Raw genomic sequence first — 8,895 nt, 5'->3', positions numbered from 1 at the left:
TTAAATTGTCTGACCATTTTCTCATTCTTTTACATGGTTTCATAAATTTGTAGATAATCTTCCCACATTCAATAAATAAAGCATTAACTTTATTACTTTTTTCTTCCAATGATTTTTGAGTACACTAATGTATTTTAGTATTTGTAAGGAAAGATTTTAATAATATATTTATTTATTATGTTGAGAGACGCTCTCCAATGTGTAAAAGATGTTGTAATGTCTTGTCCTCTAAACATTTTGACTCAATCAAATTATATAAAATAAAAAATAAAAATATTAATTATAATTAATAATTAAATCAACGTAGATCCATAACTTTGGATTTACCAAGCATAGTGAGAGATCAAATCTATTGATGGTATTCAACCATGGTATTCATATGGAATATGGTCTATTTAATGGAGCAAAATTGAACTAGTAAATTGATAACTATAAATGCGTCCAAATTAGACTCTCCCAAGTCCCAGTGTCAAAGAGATGTTGTAATGCCATGTCATATCCAATCTTCTTATGTGAAAAAAAAATAGCCCTATATTAACCCATGGTATTTATGTGGAAGATATCATATTTAAAGGGAAAATTAAACTAGTCCAAATTCATCTTAACTCAAGATCTACCAAGCCTTGAAAGGGATCAAATCCCTTGAGGTGCAAACCTCTTTTAGAGTGAAAAGAGATTTGATCCCTCTCACTTAAGATGGATAGACTAGTTAACTATTATTAATTTAGCAATAACTAAGAATTTATAATATATATATATATATATAAAATAAATATTTATTTTTCAATATTATTAAAAAAATAATTTTCAAACATTTGATTGGGTCATAATTTGAAGGTTTTTTTTACATATTTTGCAAAATATTATGCTATATAGATAATTGTCTCACATATTTTATGGCATAATTTATGGATATCATTGCAATATTTATGCATGTTTTTCAATATTTGTGTAATGAAGAGACGCATTCTACAACCCAATATGATGGCCATGTGTAATTCATTTGCATGTGGAGTTGACATATGTCCCTTTTAAAATAAAAATAAAATATTCTCTAAATAAAAGACAATGTTGACTATAATAATAATAAAAAAAAATTAATGTATATGCTTAGTTGGTTTAATCAAAATCATTGTAAGACATCAATAATTCCATTGTTTCTTAATTGCTAGGTTTGTTGTTGCTAAAGGCTTCTTATTTGAACTTAAGTGGATGAGTATATGTTGATTTTTTATTTTATTTATTTAATTGACAGCTAAGTTTTTTAGGTTGCATTGACTTTTAATAAATTAAAAAAATTAGATTCATGCCAATTGGCTCCCCCCACCAATTTCCTAGGGATTTGAGATTATTCCAATTCTAATAAATTCCTCATTTTTATTTATAACATTCAATCCCACCAATTTCCTACGTATTTGAGACTATTCAAATTCTAATAAGTTCCACAATTTTATTTATAACATTCATTTATATAAGCAAATTTTATTTAGCAAAATGGTCCATTACTTTTAATAAATTAAAAAAATTAGATTCGTGCCAAGTGGCTCCTCGCCAACCAATTTCATAGGGATTTGAGATTATTCCAATTCTAATAAGTTCCTCATTATTATTTACAACATTCATTTATATAAAAGAAAATTTTATTTAGCAAAATGATCTGTTTTACAATAAGATTTGTAATTGTTTTTTTTTTCCTCAAGTTAAAGTTCACCCATAACCTTTTTATACATGGTTAATCAGGGAAATGTGTGCATTGGTAACCTTTGTCGCAATAACTTGACTATTAAGTCTATTAAGGCATACATACTCTATCCCCTTGATTTTGAACCGTGACCTCTTAGGAGGAAACACATGCTCTTAACCATTAGGCTCACTCAAGCTGTATATTTTTGAAGCTTTCGGCTATATCAACCACAATAATATTTTTAATGTGGTTGTACTAATTGATATTACAACTCAGTATGGAGATGTAAAAATATTTCAATCTCATTCTCAATGGATAATTTTTTTTATAATTTAGTATAGAGAAGTTACAAAAATATTTCACTCTCACTCTTAGCCATTACAAAAAAATATTTTACAACCCAATCTAAAAAAATGTAAAAAATATTTACTCTCACTCTTAACTATTAAAAAAAATATTTTACAACTCAATATAAAAAAATATCTTATAACCAAATATGGAAAAAATTGTAAAGTTACTTCACTATTACACTCTTACTTTGTAAAGTTACTTCACTATTACACTCTTACTTTAACACAAAGTAGGTGGCAGTCACTATCTAGAACTAAAGGAACCAAACTGTATACGTAAATACCACAAATACCTCTTCCCTTTTTGTCTTTATATAATTAAATCGAATTTTGTACTCTTACTTTAACACAAAGTAGGTGGCAGTCACTCTCTAGAACTAAAGGAACCAAACTGTATACGTAAATAGCACAAATAGCTCTCCCCTTTTTATCTTTATATAATTAAATCGAATTTTGTACTCTTACTTTAAAACAAAGTAGGTGGCAGTCACTCTCTAGAACTAAAGGAACCAATTTTTCACGCCCGACTACTCCGGCCTCCATCCACTGCTGGCGATTGTTCTTTGCTTATATTGATTTCTGCGGCAGGGAATGTGACGCTTGCAGGCCGAGGGATGAGGGATTTCAACGTACAGATCGTTTCTCAACCCTTCTACACAAACTGAATTCATACATGCACAGAGGTTTACCAAGATTTCTGTGACGGGATAGGAATTCGTTTGTTGCCTTAGACTCGCTTCACTAGTAATTACCTTGGGTGCAAAGCTTTGTAACTCAAAGAAATAAAACACGGAAGCTATCCTTAACCAAGAATTTTAACAATAGTATAACATATAACCTGCAGTGAAACCATTTAGAGCATAAAACAAAGTATTTTCGTTTCTTTATCCATCCTTCACCACACCGGTCTTCAGGCATACATATTTATACATAAGAACCGGAACATTTTCCAACAGAACACAGAGACCTTGGTTAATAGTAGCCTCCCTAAAAACTACAGCAGGGTTTCTCTAGAAGCTTTCTACTAACAACCTAACCAGCTGTTTAAACAAAGGGACATCAACAAATAGAAAAACAACATATGGGTGTAGTTGTCTTTCAATGGACACAGGCAAACAAATATCAACATAAAGGAATATTTACATGGAAATTTTTCAAAAAACAAAAGTTGGAGCGATGCCCTGCATCATACTTTCGGCCATAAAATGATATGCATGAGAATAACACAATTTTATATCACTTTTAAAGAGAAAAATGCATGAGAATAACACAATTTTATATCAATTTTAACGAAGAAAATAAATAATAAGTAAAAATTGTTTTATATTTTACATTTTAATATAAGAATTTATAATTCTTATAAGTTTTGAAAAATATTTCAATACTAAATCTAAAAATTATTTAAATAACAATTTCAACTAATTTATTTTAATATCAATTTAATAGAGAAATAATTAAGAAAAAAATGAAATAAAATTTCACTACTCATATTAAGTAAAAGATTTCAATGTCAACTATATATATATATAGAAATCACATATATATATATATAAAACAAATAAATTCTTATGGTTAACACTATCCTCATTTTAAGTATATTTTTTTGGTTAATTATATTTGGGATCCATTAAAGATTGATTGAAATTGCAAGTCTAAGCTATGTACTTTACACAATCCAAATGTCTAAGGAAAATTTTGAGACATTGAATCGATTTATACATTCAAAAATGAAATTTAAACAATGAAAAATTTCACATGGTGAGTGTGTATATGTAATGAAATTTAAACAATGAAAATTTTCACATGTTGAGTGTGTTCATGGATCTATCCAACCCAAAGAGAGAGTGATCAAATCTCTAGAGGTGCAATTTTTTTTCTTCATGTTTTGCACTCTTAAAGTGGTTTTCAACTCAAAATATTTGATATCTCTCTACTTGCAAAATCTGTGATAATTGAATCTATACTCATTATTAGTCTCTCGAAGTCATACTCTAGCAATCAATTTTAGTGTTGACCACTATTAGTTAGCATTGACCAAGGCAAGTTATAATGTTTAATTTTGAAAAACAAATACATATTTTTCAATCTTATTGAAAAAATATTTTTCAAACATTTGATTGGACCATAACTTGGAGGTCTTATTGCCCCATTTATATAATATAATGCCATGTAAATAATTTTTTGTTGCAATTGCAATATTTATCCCATGATTTTAGATATTCGTGTTGTGAATTCTGATTGTTAAGTACATCCGAAATTTATGTACTCCTTGCACATTTAATTTTTCCACTTCATATCAATTTGCAATTTTTTAAAAGCATAATTTCCAATTGAGTATTCTTCAAGTTTGTAAAAAAAAAATCATCCAAAAATACAATCCTTGAAAATAGCTTATACTCAAATAATAATATATTTACCATTAGTTACTTTCCACCATAATTTTTTAAGCAAGTTTTTGCATAAAAAATAATAAGAATCAGACTTAAGTAAATTTACTTATGAGGAATTATTTCCCACCATTATTTATATTTTGTTAAACACTCATATAATAATAAAACTTTAATAATAATAATAATTTTAATATGTAATAATAATTTGAAAATATAATATGAAATTTTTAAATTTTTTATTATAATAAATTATATATCATGACATTTTAATAATAGTAATAATATCCATTTTATATCTTCTAGTATACATATTCTAGTTTTGACATTTTAATAACTGTGATACCCATTTTTATATCCTTAAAATAGCTTGTGCTGTTTTTCAAGTTGATCTCATACATATTTAAGCATATGAAAACTAAATAAAACTATCTGCGAATTTTATCATACTTCTTCATGGTTTCACACACCTTTGAATAATATTTCTCTTGATTAATATTTCCATTAGATAAACAAATCAATAGGTTATGCAACGAAGAGTACAATAATATTAAATTTTAACTTTTATATTAAATTTCATTAATATATTTGTATTAAAATAAGAATTCTAGCAATTCTCTATTTCTTAAATTGTATTTTTCAATATATAAATGTATTTTACATAAAACATTTACTAATTTTAATGTAACATTCACTTATAAAAGAACCCTTTTTTTTTTAAGTAACTATGTCTTTAATACTATATTGCATCACATGGATTAAAGTTTAACCTTCGTAATTGATACTTTACTTATACTTTGTTATAATATGTTTTTTGACATTGCCAATGTAAGTTACATTGGGTTTTTATATGTTAATGAGTACATTCCGAGTAAGGGCATGACTTAGGGCATGACTTAAGCCTAGGAGTAATCATGTTATCACCAACACTTTGCAAGTTTATACATGTTGTTAAATTTGCATATTAGTCAGGTTCATTTTGCTTATGGTCACATCATTTGTCGGAAGGGTTAATAGTTAAGCTCTGGGAGCTATAAGTTTCATGAGAGTTAGTTGTCATTCTCAACTTGAATGTCAAGTCTGTAAGGTGAGAAACGACTTTACACTAGCATAACCTTTGATTTTCAATGGTTTGATCAGACGAGTGAGAGCCTTTGGGGTTAGTTATAGGGTAACTACCTAACCGATTCACAACTACTCATTCTTAACCTACTGCCTACCATGGAGATTTTGCAACAAACCCTAAACCATTCATGCTACCCATGGTTTAGTCAGCTTCCATTAGCGATTATATGTATACTTTGGTCTATACTGCAATTAGCTTTCATCTTTTCACATTTTAAAGTTTACGTGGGTAGCTTACTGAACTTTTTTTGTTCACAATTTTCACTTCAAAGTCGCAACCAATGTCTGTCTTGGTGATTATTCAGAGATTAGATCTCGATGATTCCTTTGTAAGGTATTAAATGTATTATGACATTTATTCTTACTATTTTACACACAAGTTCTTCCAGGGTTGAGCACAACTAACCCTTGATCTCATTTGCCAAGATGGCGACTATGCACTTAGTAGGGAGCCTCTCTAAGGTAATTGTTGACTTAATATTCTTCTCATTTTTCCTTACACAACCATCCTTCGGTACTAACCTTGTTTAAATTGTTTGGGGTAGGGTTAGGGTTTCTTACCCATATAAGTCTATTTCTTTACTTCTTTTAGAGCTAAGGCGCATTATCATTTGCCTCAATACTTACATAGGATTTCCTCTTGACTACCAAGTTTTTATGACCATACTACACATATTCAAGGTCTTTGTTTATTATAGTTTCGGTGGATAAAATTTAGAGGTAATTATTGACTTCATATTCGTCTCATTTTTCCTTACACAACCATCATTCGGTACTAGCCTTGTTTAAATTATTTGGGGAAGGGTTAGGATTTCCTACCTGTATAAGTCTTTGCTTTGCTTCTTTTAGAGCTAAGGCACGCTGTCATTTGCCTCAATACTTACATAGGATTTCCTCTTGACTACCAAGTTTTTATGACCATACTACACATATTCAAGGTCTTTGTTTATTATAGTTTGGGTGGATAAAATTTAGAACGGAGCCGTGGGCTCCTGTAGGTTTTATAATGTTTTTTTTTAATAGACATAGACATGAAAAGCTAGTTTGTGGTAACTATAGTGAAATTCATGTGTACTACTGAATTTGTTAAGGAAATTATATACCTTTTTTTATTTATAGATTTAGACTTTAGGTTCCTTCTATGAACGATGTTTCTAGTGTTTACATTGTACAAGGGTTTTGTTGCTAGTACCTTACTTTATTATAATTGTGTTATGATATTTCCATCAATTACCTTGGCCGTTAGGGTATAATTGGTGTCACTCCTGTTCTTGATAGACTTGTTGAAGGGACACCGAACAATGAATTAGTTCCATTAATATTTAAATCAATTGAAATTGAGAATACTTCCCAGTTATATATATATATATATAACTTTATTTTTTAATAGAGATACACTAAAAATCAGGACAACAATCTAGCGTGGCTTATTGTCACAGATTTTAGTGTTTAAAGGAGTTGAAGCTTTAAGATTATAACTTTTGTTTTTCCAATGTGTTATTCATATTATGTGTTCATATTCCTTCGTCGCTCCACATACATTGTTTTTATTTCAATGAAATTTAAGGAAATTCCCTAGGTATCTTGACCCTCATTACAATAGTAGTTGTATTTTTAAGAATAAGGGTTTCACCATTTGAAATCTTGATTCATTTTTTCCTTTTCTTTGTGGCTTATTGTCACAGATTTTAGTGTTTAAAGAAACTGAATCGTTGAGATTATAACTTTATTTTTTCCAATGTGTTATTCATATTATGTGTTCATATTCCTTGGCCACTCCACATACGGTTTTTTTTAAATGAAATTTAAGGAAATTCTTTAGGTATCTTGACCCTCATTACAATTAGTAGTTGTATTTTTAAGAATAAGGGTTTCACCATCTAAAACCTTGATTCATTTTTTTCCTTTTCTTTGTCAGTATTATAATGATTTGGTTTGGTTAATTTCACATATATGAATTCCAATTTTATAATAGTACTTGCTTCTTCTTATTTACATTTAGTTTGTAATTTTTAAATATGGTGGTTTAATAGTAATTGTACATGTTTAATTCTTGTATAGAATTTCAAATAGAATATTTGACAGTAATATTTACCAGTGCTCGATGGGTAGGCGGGAGTGGAGTTCTTTTGGGACCTGCCAATAGTAAATTACAAGGTTCCAGACTATGCCACTTATGGAATTCGACCTGTTGGATTAGAACTAGTTGGTTCCCACCTTTCGCATTTTAACATTATTTCTTCAACAAACTTCGAACTTCCAACAATATTTCCATGTACATACCTATTCCCTTCTCTATCATTACTTAGAGGGATACATTTACTTCTTTTGTTTCAGATGTCATGTAGACTTACAAATATTTTCAAGGTTCATAAAATAGTTGTTCCTTCATATTCAGAAATCATAAAGATTTACAAGATCCTTTATTGTATAGGAATTCAATCCTCTCTTTATATACAAATAGAAGAAACTTTAATTGTTTTAGAAGAAATAAAAATAAGGTATTCCATGTCATTAAATCCTGATTTTAGTTTCTTCCTTTTAAAAAAAATCATAAACTCATTGTTTCCCACAGTTATTAGACAATACATTTAACACGTATTTTGCAGAAAACATTTAGTACTCTACTTACATATCTTCCATTTCGTTCATTGTCCATCTATATAACTAATAAATCCTTAGGAAACTACACACTCCATAACAAATTATAGATATATTATAAGTTATGGAAATTAGATATACTTATCTACATAGGTTTAGACAACTATGGAATTTAACCAAGAGAAATACCACTCGTCCCAACCAATGAGAATGGAAATCATGTCCAATCCTTTTAAATTTCCAAAAATTTGATAGACATCTGTTCTCATGCTTCAAGACTACACTAGTCCAGTTAAGTGCTCACACACTCATAAGTTTGTCTTAGGGTTTCCATTGGCCTAAAATCCAGCTCAAGAATACCCTAATTGGCAATGTCCTGACTTACCTTAACAAATTCCTGTTCAAGGTATCAATTTTCTCTCCTTCCTTCAAGGTACCTCTAGCTTTCTCTCTTACCTTCCTTGGCTTCTTTTCCCATTGAGATGTTTTATCTCTAGGGAGAGCAGAAGTAATTTCCCTCTAACTGTTTGGTAAATTAAATTTTCATCTAGGTCATTTTCCTGTGAATTCCAAGACTTTCCATAACATTCTTAGAATAAATTAAAATAAATTAAAATAAATTTTAACATTAAAGTTTTCCACTAGGATTTCCACTTAGCCCATGATTTACCAAGTCAATGCAGTAAAGTAAATAAATTATTTAATTTTCACTAAGGGGCATTACATCTTCCCCCCATGAGCAAAACAC

The sequence above is a fragment of the Pinus tabuliformis genome, chromosome 4_2, assembly GCF_031772625.1.
Source record: "Pinus tabuliformis cultivar Carrire ecotype Pingquan chromosome 4_2, CPIR1, whole genome shotgun sequence".
In the NCBI taxonomy this organism is placed as follows: Eukaryota; Viridiplantae; Streptophyta; class Pinopsida; order Pinales; family Pinaceae; genus Pinus; species Pinus tabuliformis.
Note: the sequence above shows the minus strand (reverse complement) of the source record.